This window comes from Sapajus apella, unplaced genomic scaffold (assembly GCF_009761245.1).
Source record: "Sapajus apella isolate SASKATOON/1434 unplaced genomic scaffold, GSC_monkey_1.0 scaffold7, whole genome shotgun sequence".
NCBI classification, from domain to species: domain Eukaryota; kingdom Metazoa; phylum Chordata; class Mammalia; order Primates; family Cebidae; genus Sapajus; species Sapajus apella.
Window position 1 is genome coordinate 45,292,853 of NW_022436947.1, and position 25,299 is coordinate 45,318,151.

Below are 25,299 nucleotides of genomic sequence, written 5' to 3' on the forward strand. Positions count from 1 at the left end.
GAGAATACAGACCTGTTGGCTGGAGCTGGAACTGTCTTTTTGAACAATGCTGAGATAACTGCAAGTGGAAGACTGCAGAGAAAAACATAAAGGAGCCCAAGTCCTTGCTGGCCCCATGGACCAACACCCCACCCTTACCCATGGATACGCTATCCTGGGTTTTTCTTTTTTTAACTGGAGAGAGAAACAAATATGCATATTGGAGTTTTCTATTATTCAGAGCCAAACGATCATAATGAATATAGTTGTATTCTTACAACCCTCATTTAAAAAGTATTTTGTAAATAAATGACAAAGTTAATTAGAATAACAGTTAACATTTCTAGACCACCTCTGGTGGTCTAACACTTTACCTAGGTATATGTAGCTCATCTAAGTCTCTCAGCATCCCATGAAGTAGGCTTTATTATTACCTGCTCCAATGTTCAGGGGTTAAGGCTCAAGGTCAAAGAGTTAGTAAAGGGATCAATCAAGATTTGAACCAGGCATTCGAAATCCAGTGTCTGGCTCTTCCTGTCTTGCATATTCTTCCCTCCCTAACTAGATATAAACTAAGAAAAACAAAACAATTCATTTTTTTTCAAAAATTATGAAGACAAAGTTAATAAATATATTGAGTTTTCAAAATATATTTTCTATGTTTGTCATTAGGCATGTAAGCTGCAATATATTTCAAAAAACAAAGCTATCTGAAAATAACGCATTTTACATATACATGTTCTGGGAATTACATTTATGAACTAAAGAAAGAAAAAGATGAACTCTCAACAGCATACAAAACCATAAACTTCTGAAAATATAAAATAATGACTTTTTAAATTACTTTAAAATATTTTAAAGATACCGACATCCAATTCATATTACTCTACCGTTCCTATATATTTTCAACTGATGTACGGCTTCTCCTATTATTAAGTCAGCAGTCAATAAGAGCAGGAACATTTTCCTGTAAATATAGGTGGCCAAATAATTTCCAGGCTGGATTGGACTTAGAGAAAACCTAATTCAATCTCTTTATCAATAAATAAACTATTAGAGAATTAGAAGACCTACATTTGTAGCAACTTACAGTTCAAATTGTAGGTAGGTCTAATTCTAACTGTAAATCTAGTAATAGTGTCACTACATCTCATGTATGAAGAGAATCTTTTGCCTCTGTTTGATGGAAAAGTAGGAAACCTGCTTAAGATATTTACAGGCTAGATATCCCTGTACAGATTGAGGGTTTCATGGTGTCCATTATTTGTTTCGCTTATTTATTTTTTATTTTTATTTATAGAGATGGGCTCTTGCTATGTTGCCTAGGCTGGGCTCATACTCTTCGCCTCAGTGATCCTCCCTCCTCAGCCTCCCAAAGCACTGGAATTATAGGCATGAGCCACCATGCTCGGCCAAGGTGTCTATTATTTGACAGTAGATATATTATTTGAAAGTAATAGTATTTTATTGTACTCAATGTATCAGCCATGCAAAAGTTCCTAATCTGGAGATGGTTATTTGTAGGTATATAAACCACTGAAATCGCACAACAAATTATTTACATGTAATTGTACGTTGTCCTGATGAACGAGTACATAGCTTTTTTTTAGATATTCAAAGTATTGAATAATTGAAAACATTGAGAGCAGTATCCACTTCAAATGTCCTGATTATCTGCTGAAGCATTTTTTTCTCACCACTTTATTCACAATTATTTGCTCTTATATTTTTTGTGTCTGTGCCATAATTTGGAAAGTGAGACATAATCCAGATAAAGGGAAAATGAGGATGACCATAATTGCTCTGGAACAATTGTCCCATTCAGTAAAACAAACAAACAAAAACAAAACACTAAATGTGAATGGCTTAGATGAAATAGTTGTGATGAGAAGGCAGTAGAGTGAGTATTTGTTGCCGACATGGAACATACAGGTAATCCTTAGCATGGAGCAGAAGAGAAACGTTCCTTGAATCATTTTCCTTCTTATCCTTTAGCAAAATAAAGTGAACTGTTTTTTTAAGTATCACACCCTTTATGAAAATGCATCATGAAACACATTTGACTTCACAGGTATTTCACATTAACTTGTTCTTTAGGTATGGTGACGGCTGAAAGATACAAATGAAATAATTGTTCATGAGACTGCCAAAAACACCAATCATGCAGCATATCTCACACTTTTTAACTAAAAACAATTCAGCACAGTTAGGAGTCTCCATCTAAAAAGAGTTTCAATATAAAGTAAACATGGCAAATGAATTCTCCTCCTTCCTTTGGAGAGGTCACATTTGAGGTTCACTAGCAATGCGAGATGGGAAGGTCTGGCCTGTGCTCACCTGCTAAGAGTTCAATAGAGAGCTTGTGCAATCAATGCCTGCTGTTTAATGGGCAGCACTGAATTTATCACCTAAAACTCCAACAAGCTGATATGGCATTGAGTAATTTGTGTTACTTTTGGCATCATAGAATTTCCCTAACTTGAAAACAACCATCCTCCCAAAATATGAGAAAATTCTCAGGCAAAATAATTGCATGTATTGCTTTGGAAAATCAAGTTTACCACGCAGGTTTTGTTGTGCTCTTCTCAGCATGATTCTTAGTATCTAAAGTGCCACCACATGTTGTAACAATAAAGCCATTGCTTATCAATCAGACCAAGTTGACAACCAACAAATGCTGCTATGAGTTGTTTTAGGCTGGATTACAGTCCTCTCCTTGGTAACCTATCAGTGTGTGTCTAATCAGTAGTGTTCAGTAATGTTCAGGATAGTAAACGCATGCAGAAACACTTAGAAATTAAAACAAAAACAAAAACAACAAAACAAGAAAGAAACGCTATGTGTGAAGAAACTTTTCCAGAAACAACTAATTGTGAAAGTACATATTTTCCACAAGGGGAAAAATAAACTCTTGTTTAAAAAGACATGTATAATTCTAGACAACACCATGTTTTTTATTAAAACCTAACCTTACAAGTAACACTGGACTATTCTTAAAGATGGATGGGCATTCATCACCCTTCTCTTTGATGGAAAGTGTTGATACATTTTTGGTGGTAGCTTAGCTACATCGTTCTTTAACTCCTTCAGAAGTTTTAGATGAAGACCATTTGAACATAGTGATTTATGAACACTTAATTTCTCATATTTTTTCAATCAGGTCTTTGTTTTGATTTCTCTGACAGTTCTCCACCTTCCTTCTTTGTACAAAGTAATTCCAGAGTAGATACTTCTTCATCCTGGAAAGCAAGCCAGGCACAAAGCATCCATTCAGTCTCTTTGCAGTCTCTTTGGAATGTTCCATTCCCAAGATAGTCTAAGAGGTCAACTTGGTCTTTAGTGGATTTTGCATTTCTGATATACTTGTCTGAAGGGAATTCTTTTGTTATGTACTTAGGAATGACGTTTGATTTTGTTGTTGTTGTTGTTTATAAAGATCAGTATTATAGTCTTTTATCACTTCTCTATCTTTTCCAAACTCAAACATTCAAACTTCATATTTACTTTTGTCAGTGTTCACAAATCTCTGATAATGTATTCTTAGTCAGGATATATAATATTTCTATGGATTTAAATTTCCTTTTTCCTTTTGGACCTTTCTAACTAATCTCCTTGTTGTTTTCTTAAACTATCCTTTTCAAAATTTGAGAATCCATGTGTTCCCTTTGATGTAAAGTTTTCTGTGAAAATGTCAAATGTGATTATGTCATCACTACTGTTAATTTTTAAAATTTATCATCTTTTACCTAAAAGTTTTCATTACTTTTGACTAATGAGTCAAAAGTAACAGAACCTATACCAACACTAATATCCTAAATGAGGTGCTTATTAGAAAAATGTATTTATCCCACAGTGATACAAGTTGCATGACTTAAACTAACAATGTACAAATCTAGTTAATTTTATGCCACCTTTCAAAATATGCCAGTCATGTCAAAGTGGCCAGAAGAACAAGTTTCCACATCTACCAACCCTGTCCCTAAGCCTGCCCACTGATGTCCCATGCTCTATACAACATGCCTTTGCTGTAATGCAAAGCTTATGTCTTATATTTTAATATAATAAATCAATCACAATGAAACATAGGTTTCTTATTAACATATGTCAATCACTCTTTGGTAGTTCACCAACACTTATGTATAGTAACTATAGTTTATCCTTCTTTGTATAAATAAAACAATGTGTCTCTCTCACTTTTCTAACCATTTCAATGTAATGCCTAGTGTCAGACAAACCAAACTAAGCAGTGGTTAACCTATTCTTACTCCTTCCAGATTGAATAAATCTAATCGAATGGTTTTGTATTACCACAGATTGTTTTGCAAGAAACCTGAAAGAATTGCCAAATTCCTGGTATAACTGAAAAACATACAAATCTTTCAGCAAAATCTTAAAGTGACTTAGTAAAAAATCATAAACCCAATATATACTTTGCTGTTACCAGAGACATTTTTTCTGAACTTGGATCTTAGAATATTTTATAATCATCTACTTCTCTTACATGGATTATTCAGGTTGCTAGATCACTTGCAGACCTCATTATCAATATTTCCCAAGTGCCCACAGTTTACAGAAAGCACACCTGGTTCTGTATCTATCTGGTAATATTTGCACTTAAATTAGGACTCAGGGTATCCTGTCCTTGGAGGGAACTCAGGCCTTTCACAAGATAAACAGGCTTGGGAGAAATGTTATGGATGGATTGCATCTCTCCCAAATTCACATGTTGAAGTCCTAACCCTAAAATACCTCGCAATATGGTCTTATTTGGAAATAGGGTCATTGTAGATGTAGCTAGTTAAGTTGAGGTTATACTACGGTAGGGTAGGCCCCAACCCAATATGACAGGGATAGTTATAAAAAGGAAATATTTGGGCAGAGAAACACACACACAGGGATAATTCTATGTAAATATTGGAGTCAAAATGCCACAAGCTAATGAACAGTCATAAGCTAGGAAAAAGAGCGGGAACTGCTCTACCTGTACCCTTACAAGGAATACAGCCTTGTCAAGACCTGAATCTCAGAGTTTTGGCCTCCAGAACTGTGAGACAATTCCATTTCAGTTGGTTAAGCCACCCAGTTTGTGATAGTTTGTTATGGCCTTTTTAGCAAAATAATGCAACAAAATTCAGTATAATCAATGTCAATGAATCAGGCAAATAATGGTTGATGGGCAGAGAAAAGAGAAATCTATAATAAAAATTTGAAGGAGTATTTTAAATAATCCTGAAGTGTAATTTTTTTCCATAACTGCTGGGTGATTATCGGCTTGCTCTTCAGAACCCACATAGCATTTGTTTCATATGTTTGTTAATGGTGCTTTTCATACTGCTCTGATCATTTGTCTTTAGGTCTATCTCTGACATTACCTTGAGATCGAAGAAGGCTGGGACCACATGTAGCTTCATCTAAACTCCTATAAGCGTTCATGATACATAGTACATGTTTGTTAAATGTCTTCAAAAGATGACAAAACTATCTTTGCCATCATATTTTATAATTTTAGCTAGATTTTTAAGTAAGATTTTTACTCAAAATAGTAATAAACGGGACACGTGAAATGTTCAAGACTCTACTCTCACCCTATCTTTTTTCAACATCGTAACTACAAAGGAGATATTTTGTTTTTTAAAAGGGTTTTAGAAGACCAAATTTACTGATGATAAAGTGGACTGAAAAGTAAGAGTGAAGAGACAGAAAGCAGTCCCTGGCCTCTGAACTAGATTTCTATTTGTAGATTCTTAGTTGTTGTCTGTTTCTCAGAACTTAGTATTAAGAGAAGGCATAAAAATATTGCCATGTGTTAACCTCTATTATAGACCCAGCTTGTTCTGCTAGGCCAGGGATGGAAGTATGTGAGCTGAAACACACATCTTAATGTGAACCAGACTTGGTGGGGGATTCACCACTGTATCTTGCAGGTATTCAAGCCTTCCAGATACTCTGCCTCTTTTGATGATCTGCCTATAAATTCTTTCAATCTTGGAGACTGAGCCCAATATTTCTTCTCCTCCTCCTCCCTCTGACCTCCGTCGTGTCTCATCTGCATTGTACAGTCTGACACAAGCTACCATGGTTTTGTCTCACTTTCATTTTGCTGCATCTGTTTCACCACATAACCCAGATCATGGCGTTTCCAAGCATAGCCTGGAAATCTGACTCCTGTTCCTGATAATTCAGTTTTATTTTTCTGACACCATGTCTTAACCCACTAAGAAATATCCAAGGCATAGCAGTTCACCACAAGTGTGGAAGCACAGATTTCTGATCTCTGTCCCCAGATGTATATGAAGAGGCCCTGCATTTGATCTTGAAAGACGTGTTCCCCAGATAACTGTGCTATGAACAAGAGCTACTATTGACGGGTGCCTGTATTTCAATCAAAAGGGAAAAAATAAAGCATTTACAAACACTATTTCTCAATCTCATTAGTTTAAAACATATAGGGTATATTTATACAGTATTGCTGAAAAAGTTTGCCTCATACTGAAACTATTTATTGTAGATTCTTATTGATTTTCAACAATTTTTCATGAGATTTATGTTATTTAGAACAATTTTTAAGTTTTCTCACTGTCATTATTTTTCCACAATCTCAAAAACATTTGATATAAATACAATGGACATTTAAAAATATTTGATACTACTACAGTAGATATCGAAAGTTGAAAGACCCTAGATTAAATGAAGCTTAAAGTCGTCTGTAGGGCTGATAAAATGTTTTTAAAGTATATTTGTCAACAAGATTTAAAGTCTGTATATTTTTACTCACCTCCCTTTTTATCTAAAACAAAAACAAAACTAAATTCTGAATCTCCAACTGATGTTGAAAAAAAAATGAAAAATCTGGCAACATAATATTTTCATTTCCACATGGCTAAAATTGACTCTGATATAGTATCTTTAGTTTGCCAGAATCCCCACCTCTCCCTCTTATCCCTTCCAAACTTATTTCATTCATGAGAGATAGCTGCTGGCTCCTGTATTAATTTAAATAACCTGTAAATTGCCTGATATGTTATGCAAATGATTTCAGTAGGATGAATCCTACATCTTACTGAAAAAAAATGTTTTTCAATCAAATAATTGTGTTTATTATTGGGTGTAACTTCCACATAAACTGACCCACTCAGTACAGATACATATGTCCCACATTTTAGCCTTTCTTAAAGAGCAGAACTTTGACCCTGTGGATATAGGCTTTTTGTTCAATAAAGAAAACCATCAATTACATTATGTTGTTTGGTACCAAAAATGCTTTGATCTTTTTTTAAGGGTATTTATTACAAAGGAAAGCAGGGTGAGAACCCTCTGACAGACATGAGGCCATGAGGCTTTATAGGAAAACCTTCAGCATCTGTGACTAACTGACATAAAACCATTGGTATAAGATGTTTCAGATCTGATCCACCTCACCTTCCTGGATTTGATTTCTAGCTCTTCTATTTACTAGTTATGTATTTGTGGAAAAATCCCAATCTTTGTGGGTCTGAATTTTTAAATTTGTCACATTATTTCTTTTTTTCATATTTCTTTTAAAAATTTTTACTTAGCTTTGAGGGTACATGCGAAGGTTACATACATAAGCACATGTCATGGGGTTGTTGTACATATTATTACATCACCCAGGTATTGAGCTCAGTAATCAATAGTTATCTTTTCTGCTCCTCTTCCTCCTCTCATCCTCCCCAGTCAAGTAGGCCCGAGTGTCTATTGTTCCCTTATTTGTGTTCATAAGTTTGTATCATTATTTCTAAAGTTCCAAATATTATCTCTAAAGACTCACTGAATTTTTTAGAAACCTTCAGTAAGACTCCATAGCATTTAAAAATTCTCATTCTAATTAGTGCATTAGAAATTCATGGCCACAACTCAAATATTTTACAGTAAAACAATTTTCCAATTTAACTTAAAATTGCTGAACCCATTGTTGTTCTATGGGTAGTATATTGGTTTTTTTTTTTAAAAAAAGAAAAACTTCATATTTTCATCACAATGTTAAATTTCAGATGGATTTTTACCCTAGAATCTATTCCAACTGCTAAAGGGTTTGAATGTATTAAATTGCAGTTCAACTCTCTAACCCCTCCCCACTTTCTGTTTCATCTTGAAAATAGGCTCTACTTCTCCCCTGGGTATTAGAAGTCTGACAAAAGAGCTGTCTCCATGAAGATGGACCAAATGTCCTCTTTTCTGCGGCTGATTGTGCTACATCACCCCAACATGATAAACCAGAAATTGTGAAGTAACTTCCTATCCCTCCCTGACCCTGCAGTACTTCACTAGTCATGTAATTTGTACATTACTTATACCCACCCCTGCCCAACCTGCTGAGGTTTTGTAACAATTTGCCCAAGGACTAACCCCTTAAAAATCTGTGACAGTGCTGCAATAGCAAAGACTTGGAACCAACACATATGCCCATCAATAATAGACTGGATAAAGAAAATGTCACACATATATATCATGGAATACTATGCAGCCATAAAAAGGATGAGTTCATGTCCTTTGCAGGGACATTGATGAAGCTGGAAACCATCATTCTCAGCAAACTAACACAAGAACAGAAAATCAAACACCACATGTCCTCACTCATAAGTGAGGGTTGAACAATGAGAACACGTGGACACAGGGAGGAGAACATCACACACTGGGGCCTGTGAGGGAGTGGAAGGCTAGGGGAGGGATAGCATTATGAGAAATACCTAATGTAGATGACGAGTTGATGGATGCAGTCAACCACCATGGTACATGTATACCTGCATAGCAAACCTGCACATTCTGCACATGTATCTCAGAATTTACAGTATAATAGTTAAAAAATAATAATTTTTAAAAATCCATGACAGTATTTTCAAACCTGTATTTTTGCAACATGTGCTTAACTATTTCTTTTTCATAAAACTGTTGTCCTTTTTATCACAGCATTATGAAATCAGCATATAATGATTATAAGAACACAGGACTTGGGGAAGGTGACAAGTCAGGGTTTATATGCACTCCATTGTTAGCTATGTAGTCACAGTAAGTAGCTAACTATGTTTGAAGGGCAGGCACTAAAAACATTACTTTAGGGAAAAGATTATATAGGTTTTACATGTCACCACAGAAGGCAAAAATAAGACTTCCTGATAGTTATGATAGGAATATATGTTATTTTCAGTGTAATATGCTGAAGAATCTTCACTAAAGCAACTTCAAAATGAAAATTAATGGTTTATGAAACACAATTTTTCCATCCTTAAATGTATTTTAGTAGAGAAAATATGATCACGAGTTAAAGAAAGAAATGCAAGTATCAGATGGGAAAGAAGGAAGGTTGCATGAGGAAGCAGCAAAAGATGTTTCCAATATGAGATTTTCAAATTCTCTGGTTTCCGTTTAATTGAATTGGCTTAAATTTCATTCTCATTCAAGTGTATTTTATACTTAAATTTCAGGACCATATTCATTTATAGAAACAAAGTTTACTTTATTAAATGTAAAACTTTTTTTATCAAATGATATACACTATAAAATGACTCTTTCAAACTTAATTTGTATAGAATTTGTACTTGGATTTAGGAATGTATGAGCCAACATTATGTTTAATTCTTTGGTGGGTAACTTGAGAAAATTTTAATAAATTTCCTGGGTGGGAAATCTATACACATGTACACACACAACAGATTTTGTGATAATTCTGCACCACTATCTATTGCTTTACTTTTCTCATTGTTCCCAAATACTGACAAATTCAAAACATATTTTCCGTGACATGAATAGTTTACCAAAGGAATTACACTATCAATCTTAGAGTTTCTATAGAAATATAGTTTCTTATAGTTTCTATATTCAAGTAAACGTTGAAATAAATGACGTTTGAATCACTATAAAATTTATTTCATTTACATTTATTTACATTTACATATATTTCAAAAGCTACCTTTTAAATACATTCTTTTTCAGAATTTAAACAAGTTTTGTCCTTTTTTTAAATAATGTTTTTGTTTCATTTAGGCCTAGATGTAAGGAGATAAATTGTTACAAACTCTGGTTTTTTTTTTATTATGTGAATACCTGTCCATGGGATTGAGACCACCAACCAATTTCCTATAAGCCATCAAGCAACATCATGTGTTAACAATTTTCAGTCACTTTTAATCTGGTTTGGATTCAAAATGGTAAAATAGAGGTGAAAGGTCAAATTTAAAAAAAGGGAGAAGAAATTCTCCTGGGTTAACCAACCTTTTGAATTTCTGAATTCAAGTTAATTATATTATTTGAATTTAATGAAATTATCAACATGTTCACCTTCATTTCATAGTAACACTTCCCTGTTCATATTAGAATAAATCTTTTAATGTTTATCTAGGTCTTTATAAAGAGAACTACAGAGGACCTAGTGTTTTTTCAATGTACTTCATTATTAGATTTTGGAGTAAGACCATATTTTCGGATTTAATGAGGGTAGTGCTTCTTTTAATGGTAAATAAACAGTATTTTTGTTATGTTCTCTTGGAATTTATACATAAAATTTACTCACTGGTTAAATATTTATCTCAATGCTGCAGCATTAATTTTTGATCTGAATATTTTTATCACAGTAACTTATTTGTAAAATGAAGAAAATATTTAATATTAAGTAGTTTAATATAAAGACTATTTCTTCTAACCAATATAAATATAAAATAAAAAATTATTTTTTCTAAACTTTCATATATGATATCTTTTCAACTTAGTTTCTAAAAAGTGAGGATCAGTTTATGACTATATTACAGGTTTTACACTTCATATATTAGATTTTTAGTGTTTTTCGATTATCTTACCAAAATGGTTGATTCTGTGAAGGCCTTAATGGTTCCAGTTTAATTTTATGAACTTAGTTACTGTTTAAAAAAAATTTAAAAATTTATAGTCACATTTTTATTAGTGTAGGTTGCTTTCTCTTGTCGTTTTAAAATTTATTAAATAACACAAAAATTTAGATAAATATTAATGGAATGTGATATAAAAGTGATAAAAATGAAAGATTAACATAGAGTGTTTGTAACAATTGTTTCTTTTTCAGATACCAAATGAAGTTATTAATAAAGAAGATATACATTTTAAAAAGAAATAATAAATAGGCTCTTGGATTTTTGAAAATCTATTTAATAAACAGGAATAAAATATGAACATATGTTTTAAAATTTTGAAATGGTGGTTCATTAAAAATGTATTGGTAAAAAGACTATGAAACTCATAACACCTCAAAATAAGGACACACCATAAGTATCTCATGATACAATAAAATATTATAAATTGAAATAAATACTATTTTAAAATAAACAAGTTATAATAAACCATGATTGATTGTGATCATTCTCTTCTACCAAGATGATGAAGGTGATCTTTATATGCTTATAGATGTTAAAAATTTATATATTTGTTACACTCTTTTCTCTCTTCAAAAAATCCATTAACACTCAACGTTATATTTGTAATTTTGCCATTTTTTAATCTAAAGTGGATAAAAACATTGTTTAAGCTTTGTGCTCCACAAAACTTGGATCACCTTCTTTGTTCAAAGTAATATAGTTTAAGAAATATTTAAAATTCATTCAGATGAAGAATGGTTTTAGATTTCTAAACAAGAAGTGGAAATTACAATCATTCTGGCTTTCTTTTACATTCTGCCTGCCCTTCCATTTTCATCTCTGCCCTATGCTAAGGTGTCTATTGCAAAGCCTTCTCTAACTATGCAATCAGTGTGCATATGTTGAATGAAAAAGTTCATAATGCATACACCAGCAAAATTTATTTTGAGGCAAGAGATTCTTATTGTAGTCATTATTTCCTATTTATTTTATTCCTTCAATAACACATTGTTTATCAATATAACTAACTTGAAACACAATTTCAACTCTGCCAACTGACTTCTGCTTTGGAAGGTAAATTAATCTATAATTAATAGAAAATCCTAAATAAGTGTGGTTTAAGCAATATAAAAGTTTATATCATTTCTACTTAATTGTAAGCAGTGTAACACTGGTCTGAGGTCCTGTATTATCTGGTTTGCCAGCTCCTTCTCCTTTGCTGATCTATTGATCACACTATACAGTTTCTACATCATTTTCCAAGGCAGTACCTCAAGTAAATGCCTGAAATAAGAAAAAAAAAAAAAACATGGTGGAAACAGATTCCTTCTTTAAGACAATTCCTAGATATTCCACAAGACACTTCTGCTTACATTTCATTGGTCAGAATCTTGTTACAAGGAAAAAGAATTCTTTATTCTGAGTGTCCTACACATAGCTAACCTCCAGCCGTTATATAAGATGTCCATGCTGTGTAAACTATGGAATATTTGTAACTACCATTTTCCAGTTGATTATCTTTATTGTGGCTAATAACTTGAAAGTACTCTGCTCAATTCCAGTCACTGCACAGTTTCTGTTTGTATAAAAATGAATAAATTATTGGTGTCATTCGCAGCCACCATTTTTAGTTGTCATTCTTAGAGAGTGCAATTTTAAGATAGGAAGTTAGTAGTTCTTTTTGACTTTTTTCCCTTAAGGCTAATCTTAGGAGATGAGCCTAGGAGTGCACAATTCTCTTAATGCAAATGTAATATTGTATTAGAATATTATGTATCATAATATTATTTTACCTAAGAAATATTATTTCACATTATCTGAAATCCTAAGAAATAAAAAAAGAAAATAAATAATAGGACATACCAAAATTAGATATATCAAAAATAAGATAAATAAGTAAAGGAAAAATACTTAATTAATGAACTAGGGTAGAAGGAAACCACCAAAGGTACTTGAAGTTTCAGATAATATCAAAGAAAACAAAATGGAAGGGGAAAGTCAAAATGATTATGTTCGTATTATATTTATACTAAATGGGAAAAGAATAAAGCTAATAATATAGTTAAAATTGGGGAAGGAGGTGAATAGCTTTAATGGCTAAACAGTACATATTCAAGAACAACATAGAAAGGAGCAGGAAAGTAATGTAATTTTATGCACCAGTTCTTAATTTTTAAAATAGATATGGTAGGCCTATTATATTCCAAGTAGTGTTTTAGGCTCTGGCAATAAAAGAGTGTATAAGACAAAGCCTGTGACTTTAAGACTTTTTATTTTAGGAGTAATAAAGGCAATAAAAATATATAATTAATTGAAGTCAGTTAATTATTAGTATGCTGAGGAAAATAAAATAGCATAAGGAGACACAGAATGATTTACAGAAGGTAAAATGGCAGGCATTTACAGAATGTGGAAGGGCAGGGCACACAGTGATTTACAGAAAGTGGCAACTATTTTGCAATTACAGTGTGAGAAAGCCTTTCTGAAGATGCCATATTGTAGCAGAGCAAAGTGGTGACAAGATTCTTGGAGAAAAATGTTCCCATCAAAGGAAATGTCTCAACTTGTACCCAGGCTCTGAAATTTGAAGATAGAGAAGGCTCAAAAAGAATTGTGGTTAGGTTGAACAATGAGAACACATGGACCCAGGGAGGGGAGCACTACACACTGGGGTCTGTTGGGGGAAAATGGAGGAGGGACGGGGGTTGGGGAGTTGGGGAGAGATAGCATGGGGAGAAATGCCAGATATAGGTGAAGGGGAGGAAGGCAGCAAATCACACTGCCATGTGTGTATCTATGCAACAATCTTGCATGTTCTTCACATGTACCCCAAAACCTAAAGCAATAAAAAAAATTGTGGTTAGGTTTATTACGGATCTCATCATCCAGAGAAGTAAACATTACTTTGAACATGTTACAAAGACACAGATTAAGAGAAATAACATGATATTGCCATCATTTATAAGATATTGAAGATCATGAAGCAAATTATTAACCCTAGAAACAATGCTGAAATGCACAAAAAATCAACTGGTAACTCAGATAAATTTCCTAGATTTTCCTTTTTTAGATAATAGGCAGTGATACTTTTAAATACAGAAAAAAAAAATGAAACAGGATTAATGTTCTTTGTCATATTTGGAAGGGACTCAATATTCTCCACCTCTTCCATGTTGAATAATAATAATAAACTGAATTGCTCCTATTCTTAAAATTACACTAATATGTACTGGATGCAATGATACGAATTATTACGTGTTATTAGAAAACCACAGAACAGGGGTTTTTAATTCACCCCAGAGAATGTTCAGTGAAGCCATCAGCCAGCGATTAAGTGACATTTGATCAATGATGTGTTGCTGCAGTTTTCAGGGAAAATATGAACAGCTTAACAGAATTAAGGATGCACAAAAGAAATGACTGGAAAAATATTCAGGTGGGGAATTTTTTGATTAGCTAGCAGTACTTAAAGAAATGGACGAATCAATCATGACTCCCCAAATTTGAATGTAGGGCTACAAATTTAGATGGTTCCTACCAGACTAGGACAACATAGAGGATATGGGAAATGAGTTAAGCATACCACCCAAGGCCTATTCTATTAATGCTGAATTTAATTACCTGGCATAACTAAATCAGTAAAGGACCAAGGGGAGAAGAGTTAATTTATATGCCCCGTCTCCTCTGAGTTCCTATTTAGGTTATTAGAAAAGCACATAGTAGGGGTTCCTAACCCCTAGTGTACATCATTTTATATACTAATATGTTTTAAAACTGCTACTTCCTTCTATTTCCTCTCTCAGTATTTACCCAATGACAATAATTATGATTTCACATGAGACTAAGAAATAATGGGATAATATTATGCTTTTATTCTAAGAAAAGATATCCAACGAGAGTTGAATACAAAAATCTGAAAATCAGGGTAAATTTTGGAAATCATCAGCATGCAAGTTAGGGGTGAAATCATAAATGTAGATGAAATAACATAGAGAGAATATAAAGAATAAAAAAGATATATAACTTGGAGAAAGGGACTCACAAATAAAACTAAGAAGCAACACTAATAGAAAGATAAGGCAAATCACATGTATTCAACAATTCAATTAATTATATAATCCCACAGTTCCTGGACAATAAGTCAACAATGTCAGATTTTATTTAAGTCATGTACTTTTAGTTATTTTTTGACACGAATTGTTATTTGGTCATTTCAAGTAAAATTCAAATGCTCTAACTTCTAATATTTTGTTTGTGGTAGTACCTGAGTACCCTGAAAAGCATATTGACACATTTTAATTATCAATCAGTAAAAGTAATTATGTAAATATTTACTTAAATATTCTATCATTAGTTCTATTTATAAGAGCAGCTTTTGGTTACAAGTCACAAAAAATAAATACTAGAATATGTTGGCTCAGAAACATAAAAATCCAGGGTCATTTAGGTGTAGCTGGATCCAGGAACTCAATAAAATACTCAATTATCAGATAATCTGCATCTTTTTATGCTCTCTCTCTGATCAATTTTACTTTCTAATGGTTTCATGCTCAAGAAGTTTGTCTCCTGGCCATCATCAGATATAGTTTGGTTTGTACTTACAACTAGTAATGCCAGAGAAAAGTGTACAGCATCTCCTTCCCAAGGTTTATATCAGTCTTTGGAAGATAAGTCGCTGAAGCTTTTTCTTTCATATGCACCATAAAATTGAGGAAGTGAAGCCAGGTGATTATAGACTCTACCAAGTGACAGAAAGTGCTGTCCTCCTTAAAGGAAAAAGATGCAAAGGAAAGGATGCCAGGAAGATAAAAACAACTACTATCAACTGTATTACCTAGGCATGTGATAGGTAAAAGGATGAAGAGTCAGTATTTGAAAGATATTGTGACCTATCAAAGTATGTGTTTTTTTTTTTCATGTCAGTAAACATAATGTTCTTTCACTGCTTACTTTGACATAGAATAGTTCACAGTCCAAATTAAAATAACTATTATTATAATGTTTCTTCACCAGACGTACATAAAAGTGAAGACTGCTAATGAAGGATTTGAATTGCTCTGTTTTGAATTTGTCAACTCTTTGTTTAACCTGTGCTGTCAGAAGTACTACAAATCTATTTTGGATAATTGTATGTGTCTTTTTCTTTTGCTTGATACCCTTAAATGCCACTAGAGACTATCTTTTCTCCACAAATGGTTAATTTTTCTCAAATTATACATTTACATTGAAAGATGTGGAAATAGCATGAAATATCAGGAAATCCAGTCAGGAAGGAAAGCCAAAAATAACACACCTGAAAAAGTAAAGAGTATAGCAGTTATGCCAATGGAATATCAATTTAAAACATAAATAATTATAATGTTGATGGACTATTTCTAAAGCATTTTTTCATAACCATATGAAAGCAATGCTGAATTGCATTTTTTCTGAAAGCTTCTCATCTATGGTTTAAGAAAAGATTTACATATTTTAAATAAAAATAAATTTTGCTGCTGCATTTATTAATAATTCAACAGCTTTTGATAGCACCTGTGGCATGCCAATCACTGTTCTTGATTTTGAAGACAGAGAAAAGTACCTACCTTTAGACTTTGCAAAATTAAGAGTTTAAACAATTATGAGTTGGGAATAAAATATAAGGAGAAAAAAGAATTGGGAATGACTTCTAGACTGCTGGCCCTAACATATTGTGCAAATAATGATTTTACTCAGTGAGATAGGAGGGAAACACAGATTGAGATGATATGTGGGGGAAGAGCGGTTATGTTTTGGACATAGTTTGACATGCCTATCATAGGGTCAGATGAAAGCATAATTTAGACAATTGGATACAGAGGTTTCTGTTCAAGAAAAAAATCAAGTCTGGAGACAAACATTTGGAAGTAAAAAATGGATAGATGGTAACCAAGGAGATCAGACCAAATGAGATTCTGTAGGGAGAGAAGAAGTTAGAGAAGAAAGGGCCAATGATATCCTTCAGGCACTTGATAATTTAGAGCTATGGAAAAAAGCAGATGTCAGCCACAAAGAGAAAGCGATGTAAGAATATAAGAGCAAAATAAAGACAGAATTTCAAGACAGATGCAATTGAGTTAACAGTTGCTAAGAAATCAAGTACGAAGACAATTAAGAACTTGGCAAGATGGTAATTATTAATAACTTCAACAGGACAAATTTTAATGCTGTTAATGAAATAAAGAAATAATTAAGGAAATAGGTAATATATGCTTCAAACAGTGTTTCTAAAAAGAGAAGCAGAATAATAGGGTGGCAACAAGAGAATGAGAGAAAGCTTTTAAAACACGGTCATATCATGATGGAAATGATATAGCAGAGTATGAAAATTGATTATGTAGGGGAAACAAGATGGATAATTTAGGGAACAAGCCTTGAGGAGTTTAATGATTTGGATCTGGCAAAGCTGTGGAGGAATTAGTCTTCACTACAAGAAGTGACATTTCATCCATAAGTTCAGAAAGGAAGATCTGATGTACAAATATAGACACAAGTGGGTTTGTAGATTTTCTTCCTTCCCATCAGGGATACAATAAGCAAGAACATTAGTGAAACCCAGGGTTGGAGAAAGTTGTTGACAATTTGAAGAGAGAGGAAAAGGTAGGAAGTAGTCCAGGAGACTGGAAGAGCAATGCTGGGGCCCATGAAGGATTACACTATCAAAGAAGGGGCTGGGAGGATGAGTGTGATGGTGCATGATATGCTTAAACAGCAGCCATAGGGCATGATCCTGATCTTATCAAGTAAGCAATTGAGATAGGGGTGCAGGGCATAGTCTAGGTCTTAGATTGGGAAACATATTTTTGGTTTGATAGTGAGTTTGTTGATAAAAAGTTTTGCAATTTGTAATATGCTGGAAAAAACAGTTATAGCTATATAGCTATAACACCATTTAATCTTACTGGTAAATAAGAAAATGCAAATTACAAAAATCATAAAATTCCATTTTATATTTTGAAATTTGTTAAAAATTAAAATACCATAATTGAAAGTCTCACAAGGACTACATTCCCTGCTAGTAGAAACATAGTAATATGCAATCACTTTTGGATCACTTTGTCAATATCAAGTATAATTGAAGTTGCCCCAATTTTATAATACTGAAATCTCACATGTAAGAATGTACCTTAGAGAGACTCTTGTCAGCCTCACCAGATGTACACAGGTAATTACAATAAAAATGAAATGTATATTTGTAGGAAAATAGGTCAGTAAATTGTGTTGCTACAAGTTAGAGCATTCTGGAGAGATTTAAATGAATGAATGAGCTATATGAACCAATATAAAGTGAAACAAGAGGGAAGATAAATATTTCAGTGCTGGAGAAAGTTGTCTTATAGATTTGATGGTGAGAAGATGATATTTCCATCCTTTTGTTGTCTTAATGAATTGAAAGATGAGATTAGAAGCTAAAATAGGATGGAGGAAGGAAAATAAATTTGGAGACTTCAGAAAAAGGAAAACTGTATAGTAATCTGTAGAAAAAGAAATGAAAAAAAATTCACTAGAAAAATCTAGTATTCATAAGCAGAGTTATTACAGCTTTCATCATTTCAACAGCAATAATCATTTCAGTAATATAACTGAAATTTATTTGTATCTACAAGGCTATGCTGCTAGACCAGAATGTTTCAAACTTTTCACGGACAATTAGCTAAATTTTTTAAAAAGGGTGGAGCTGAGGAGGCTAAATTTATCTGAGCCTTGAAGATGCTTACACAATTGCAGATCTCTTAAAGCATGATATAGTGTCTTGCAGAAGCATTTTACCAGAGAGCACCTAATTGGACTTGACTTGGGAGACCATTTTATGTATAGCCTAATAAACTTAGTAAAATATTGTTTTTTGTAATAAATATTCAGTTAAAAAGAATTCTTGATTCAGTAAAATTCTGCCACGTTAAAAATAACCATTATAATTACAAGGATCTAGTAAAACACTTAACAGTGTTCAGCCATTGAATCACAGAGGTCTGAAATACTATTTAATATGTCTCTTACAAATTCAAGTTATTGTACAGTTTTTGCAATTATGAGAGGCACTTCAATGTAAAAATCTCTGGAATAAGATGGAATATTTTCTAAAGCAACTTTAAATTTTAGAGAAATATAAATAATTGTATATCACATAGTGGTTTTTTCAAGTATGTGCTCTTAAATTTAGTTATTTCCTGTTATTTTATTTCCTAGAAGTATTTTTTAAAGTAGAATTGGCTAAGATTTTAAACTTCATTATTTCCTAATACATATCTATATGGAAAAAGTATTCAAGGTGTTCTTATTTATAGAATGCATTATTTTGCACTGTATTAACAAGAAAGAAGTCTATCCAGCTGAATATTAGCATCTTTTTTCAGTTTCTAGGAGTGGTTTGAATTCCTGGTCTCAGATATAATCTGAAAGAAATTCCTGAAGTGGAAACTCTCTGTTCTGACTATTCTATATTTGGCATCAATTTTATTTACAAGCTATTAATACTGAGTGCTTCAGACCCTCCTCTCCACTTTCCTTAGTTTAAGTCAAGTGAACTAAAAATATATAAATTTATTTTTACAATGCTTTTGGAATGATAATTTGGGAGATAAAAATGTCAACTGAAAGCATTCAACCACAATAATCTTGTTTAATAATATATTTCAGGCAAGGTAATATGCATCAATGGCACAGATGACTTTTAGATTAATTTGACCATTTTCAAATAACTATCCTCTTTATGAACAACTTACTTTGAAGAAGTACCAGGGAGCAAACATTTTAGGCTTTACAGATCAAATGATCTGTGCAGCAAGTTCTCAGCTATTCAGCTCTGTTGTTGCAGTGTGAAAGCAGACACAGATAACTTGTAAATGAATGGCTGTGGCTGTGTTTCAATAAAACTTTATTTAAAAGAATGAGTTGCAAGTCAGATATGGCCCCTATTTGTGGCTTGCTTACTCCTAGATTGGATCACTTCTATATAAATAAAATCCATTTATTCAAAGGTATGTATTATTAGGAAATACCTGGCCTATGCAGCTAATGAAGTAGAAGAATTTTTCCAAGAAGATTAATAAAATACTGATGTAATAAGATAAATTGTATTGACATTAGAAAAATTGTTTTTGTCTATAACCTTAAGATAAGATATAAACACAATAGTTTGATGCTTTATTTCTGTTTTCTTCTATTAAACTTTCTCTTTAAACACTCCAATGTTGCTTTTAAACAAACACATTCTGTATTGGTCAAATACATTATTTTAAAGTTTCCAGTAAGCAACAGAGTACATGTTTAGATCCACATCTTTGTATTTCAATTTTGGTTTATTATTGTCAAATTTAAACAAAGAGGGATCTGTCTAACTCTGAAGACAGAAGTTTACAAATATTAACGTAACTGCAAGTGGAGGGCTATTTAGCCACTACTCCAATGGAATGGCCATTCTGCCAGAATGACTCGCTGGCATCTATTAAAACTCCACTTGGGCCGGGAGCGGTGGCTCAAGCCTGTAATCCCAGCACTTTGGGAGGCCGAGGCGGGTGGATCACGAGGTCAAGAGATCGAGACCATCCTGGTCAACATGGTGAAATCCCGTCTCTACTAAAAATACAAAAAAAATTAGCTGGGCATGGTGGTGCGTGCCTGTAATCCCAGCTACGCAGGAGGCTGAGGCAGGAGAATTGCCTGAACCCAGGAGGCGGAGGTTGTGGTGAGCCGAGATCGCGCCATTGCACTCCAGCCTGGGTAACAAGAGCGAAACTCCGTCTCAAAAAAAAAAAAAAAAAAAAAAAAAAAAAAAAAAAAAACTCCACTACACATAACACTGAGCCCCCACAAAGCTACAATTTTCAGTGCTTTGCAGTGTTTTAATGATATATCTCTATAAACTCTGATTTTGTCCTGAGTTTCAATTGTTTTATCTCATCTTTCTAAAAATAGGTGCAACTGCTGAATTTAACATTTTTAAAAGTTTAATTTACCTGAATGTTTAAGACTCTAAATGATGACATAATTCTGTAGTTTCATATTTTTCATCTTATGTATTTTCTCTTGCTTATTCTATTTCATTCTCATTTACATATATACAATATATATAGTATTTTTGTTCATTATTACGTGTAATTTTTAAACAGATAATTATAAATGAAATCAATATTAATTTTTATGAACTTTACTACTACCTATAAGTTAAAATCTAATATATAAACTCCTATAATCTTTCATAATTTGTTATATTATTAATTGGGTGCCAATTTCAGTTAAATAATTTTTTCTCGGCTAAATGTATAGTTTAATGGCTAAAGTAGAAAGAGTATAGAAAAATATATAATCTATATAAATGGTCATTAGAGAAAAATTTCTGAAACATAATTTTCTTTTTCAGGTGCCACATCCTCATTCTTATGTAAATCCGTATACTATTGAGACTCTTCGCAGTAAGCATACAAATATATATAATTGGCTCTTACTGAAGAAATCTGAAAGCATAATTTTTGTAACAAGAATAATAACTATGTAAGAAATAAAAGCACTAATTTTTAAAGTGTTCACCTTTAATTTATTTTCACTCTTTAAACAAAGATGGCCTAAGGGGATAGCATAGTATTAAGATATTAGAAGACTTGAGGTTAATACAATTGTTTTACAAGATTTAAATATTCTTTTGATGGCAGAACACAACACAACATGATTCAGGCAGATTAAAGGCAGAGTTCTTTGTTATTTATAGCTCCAAACAAGAGAAGCTGAAACACAGGGCCAGACAGGGAGTTGTATCTAGGGCCAGGGTAGCAGCAAGCTGAAGTTTAGAGGGCAACTTGGGTGGGGGAAGTGGGGTGTCACTAGCTAGATGTCAGGAGCTCTCTGCTCTGCAAATTAACTAAATTAAATTAGTTAATTTGACTAATTTCATGGGCTCTGAGTATAGGTGCTATCCCAGCTAGCTGGTACCTGTGCCTTGGGCAATTAAGATAGGTTCCTATGGTCACAGAGTCTGAGAATTTGAAAAAAGAATTGTTGTAAGTGTGGACTCAGCAGCTCAAGAAACGAAACTGACAGCCTCTAGTTAAGGCCTGAAAACTGGGTGAAGACAGCATTTAAAACAAAAACGAAACTATGTTATAATTGACCCCTTTGTGTCTTGAAATCAGTTTTGACATCAATTATTTGGGGAATCCGAATGGTCTAAACAGTAGAATTTGCCAGAGAGTACTCTATATATTGTCCCAAGTTCTAGAAAATATTTCGTTATGACAGTAAAAAGGAAGAAAACAAGTAGAGTACAATAAATCCTTATAGGCTTCCCTTAAAGGAAGTTTCTGATGAACAGGGTATTGCCTGATAAAACAAACCTAAAATTTCTGGGGTGTCTAACAGTATCTCTGTGGTATTATAAAGTATGTTAAAAGTAGGAATTAATTTTTATGCCAATAATATCTTGGTGTATTCCTGAGTCAAGGCGACAGCACCAGTAGTTACGTTGTAAAGAGCATGAACTAATATTCAGTATGGTACGTGCAAAGTGGGGAGTAACCAAAGTGAAAGGGACAGTTGTGGTGCTTATGGTCTGAGATGTAGCATGGGGGGGTCACGGTGAAAAGCTGGAGTGGGGTTTAAGAGAAGGAGCTATGGAGTGAGAGATTCTTAATGGGGCTGAGGAGTGGACTGACATGAGGCAGCTAGCTCCTGGAGAAACTGCTAACCTTTATCAACTTTTAGAATGACACAGATAATAGTAATGGCTATAAGATTTCTCTTTAGGCTTGAGTGTGTAGGAATGCACGTTTTGGAGGAGTACAGAGGTTACGGACTAAGGAAACAGTGAGCGCAGAGAATATAATAGAATCTGAAGTTTCAGAGAAAGAAAAGCAACAATAAATGCCTGATCTCCAATTTGTCTGCATCTTAGAAGAGACAGACCATGTGCATTGCTGAGGCAGTGTTCTCAGTGTCCAGGATAGGGTGTTCTCTGGCAGCAAGCTTCTGGGCAGAGAAAATGTTATCTAAGCTGTGGAACTTGAGTATTTTTCTCAAGTAGATAACCATTCAGGCCTGTGGATCACATTTCTGCGGTTCTACGGTATAATGAGTCTGAACCATTTATGAAATTTGAAGGAAAATTTTGGCCTGGAAGCTTGACTTGAAAATGTCTTTTAAGTCAAGGGGCCTTTGGGTACACAGCAACAGTAATGTCAGCATCTGAGACATGGTAGTAATAGAACCACAGAGCCAAAACCTGACTGGCACAATTAAAGTATCAATTATTGGTGACTGAATCTAAAGGCCCCAGTACTCCATGTTTTTCCCAGTTGGATGAGGAGAGGTTTTTGATTCAAATATGTTTTAAGTCATATGGCCTGATTTTGGTTCATGTGGTTAATACGGTGTTAAGTTGCTTGCCAATTAAAATATCTGTGGCTATGAGTAGAGCTGCAACATTAGCCTATAGGCAGGCCCTCCAATTTCACCAATTACTATGGATCCTTTGCATCAGAAAGGGTTTGGAAAATGCTACTGTAAAATATGGCACCTTGGCATTTGAGGAAACAGCAGAAGCAGGCCCTAGAAACTAGAAAGAATCCCCCTAGCTATTCTGAAGCAGGCCATAAAACCCAGCTCATCTTTCCCTTAAAGTAGATTATAATACTCTCATTCCACAGGGGTTTTCCTTCTACCTAGAGAGGGAACAAAAACCTCCTTAACTCTGAAGACACAAAGACACAGAGAAGAATCTGAACACCAGGACTCGATTAATTTTCTTCCCAATTTATTATCATTACTTCATATCCCTTTTTGTCCAATTATGTTTTACCACAATTATCTACTGCTTCTTCATACTTAGCATAATATGTACAGAGTTTTCTCTATTTTTCTGAGCCTTCACTTCTGAGGACTTTCACGTAACATAAAGCATATTACATAAATGTTTATGCTTTTCTTTTTTTATTTTCATTTTTTGAAGACATTACTTTTTCTTCCTTCCACATCAGTTGTTGGTTTGTTTGGTAAAGGACAAGCTGGTGAGGCCTCTGGGCTTTATTAGCCAAATTCAATATTTGCTATGTTTGGCTAAAAAAAATTACTTGGAAAGTTTAAGTCTGTTTATCACAAACCAGTGAAAATACCCAAACTTAGAGTAGCAAGGCTAATAGCCTGCAGAATGGTGTGCAGTTAGACTTGACTGGTTTTTGCTGTTTGATGTCACTTTTTCTCTGGCATATTCCTCTGGCAACCCCCTGAGGAGGGGTTGTTTGGTTTTATCATCATGAAATATGGTGTCAATTCCATTATTATCTCTGAAGATAATTTTAATTTACTAAGTTGAGTTTTCTGTCTTCCTTCTGTGTAGTCTACACTGTCTGTGGGATTGGCCCTGGAGCATTAATTTTAATTTTATGGAGGGATGAGAAAGAGAACCCAGATTAATTAACCACCATTAGAACCCAAATATTAAGGAAAGTATTTAGGGTGGTGAAAATTCAAGTTCAATTGGGTCCCATACTACATAGGCAGGTGTCTGGCCTGTGAGACAAACTATAGTTAATGGTTCTCAGGATAGTATGTGCCATCCATATGGCTTCCAGACCTTATGAGACATAGTTTCAACTGAAATTTTATAAAGGAAAGAGCAGACATTATTGAGGTAACTCATAAATAAAGAGTCTTCATATATAAGGAGGTGAAACATATCCTCCATAATATATCAGAATGGGTAAAAAGTAGGATTTTAAAAGTTGTATAAGATGTAAGGTAGGCCAATAGGCCTTGAATTAAGATAGATGAAAGTCTGGGACATGATATGGACCCATTTATAAGTCTATTTGTCATTTCATAATTTAAACAGTAGTTCTTTGAGGAACCCATTACACCTCCCAATTAAACCCTCTGTCTGGAACCTATAGTGGAGATGAAAGTTCCATTGAATGCCTTTTCTAAGAGCTATTATTGGGTATTCTGAGCTGTGACATGTATGTATTAGTAATGTCTGGACCTTTTTTTTTTTGTGACGGAGTGTTGCTCTGTTACCAGGCTGGAGTGCAGTGGCGTAATCTTGGCTCGCTGCAACCTCCACCTCCTGGGTTCAAGTGATTCTTCCGCCTCAGCCTCCCGAGTAGCTGGGACTACAGGCGCGTACCACCATGCCCAGCTATTTTATTTGTATTATTAGTAGAGACGGGGTTTCACCATGTTGGTCAGGATGGTTTCGATCTCTTCACCTCTTGATACCCCCGACTCAGCCTCCCAAAGTGCTGGGATTACAGGCATGAGCCACTGCACCCGGCCTGTCTGGAACTTTTAAGGGAATAAAAATCATCCTGATGAGGCCTTATGTTGTTGTCTTAGTATATGTGAAGATACGTGAGGCCTTGATTTATAGTTTGGATTTCTGTGTGTCAAAATATCTCAGAACTCTTTATCCTGAAGGGAACAACTCAGTAAATGGCCCAATAGTTTGTAAAAATGTACAGATGGGGTCATTTGTTGG

The 25,299-nt window shown here is 33.8% G+C and overlaps 1 long non-coding RNA gene across 1 annotated transcript in view; it reads left to right on the forward strand.

The window, feature by feature from the left end:
- LOC116550030 overlaps nucleotides 1-21,362 on the forward strand; it is a 47,314-nt gene extending 25,952 nt beyond the window's left edge. Inside the window, exons 3-4 of the long non-coding RNA XR_004268210.1 lie at nucleotides 8,100-8,227; nucleotides 21,199-21,362. This is a non-coding gene — a long non-coding RNA (uncharacterized LOC116550030). The remainder of the gene's footprint in view (nucleotides 1-8,099; nucleotides 8,228-21,198) is intronic.
- Nucleotides 21,363-25,299: the final 3,937 nt, after the last annotated feature.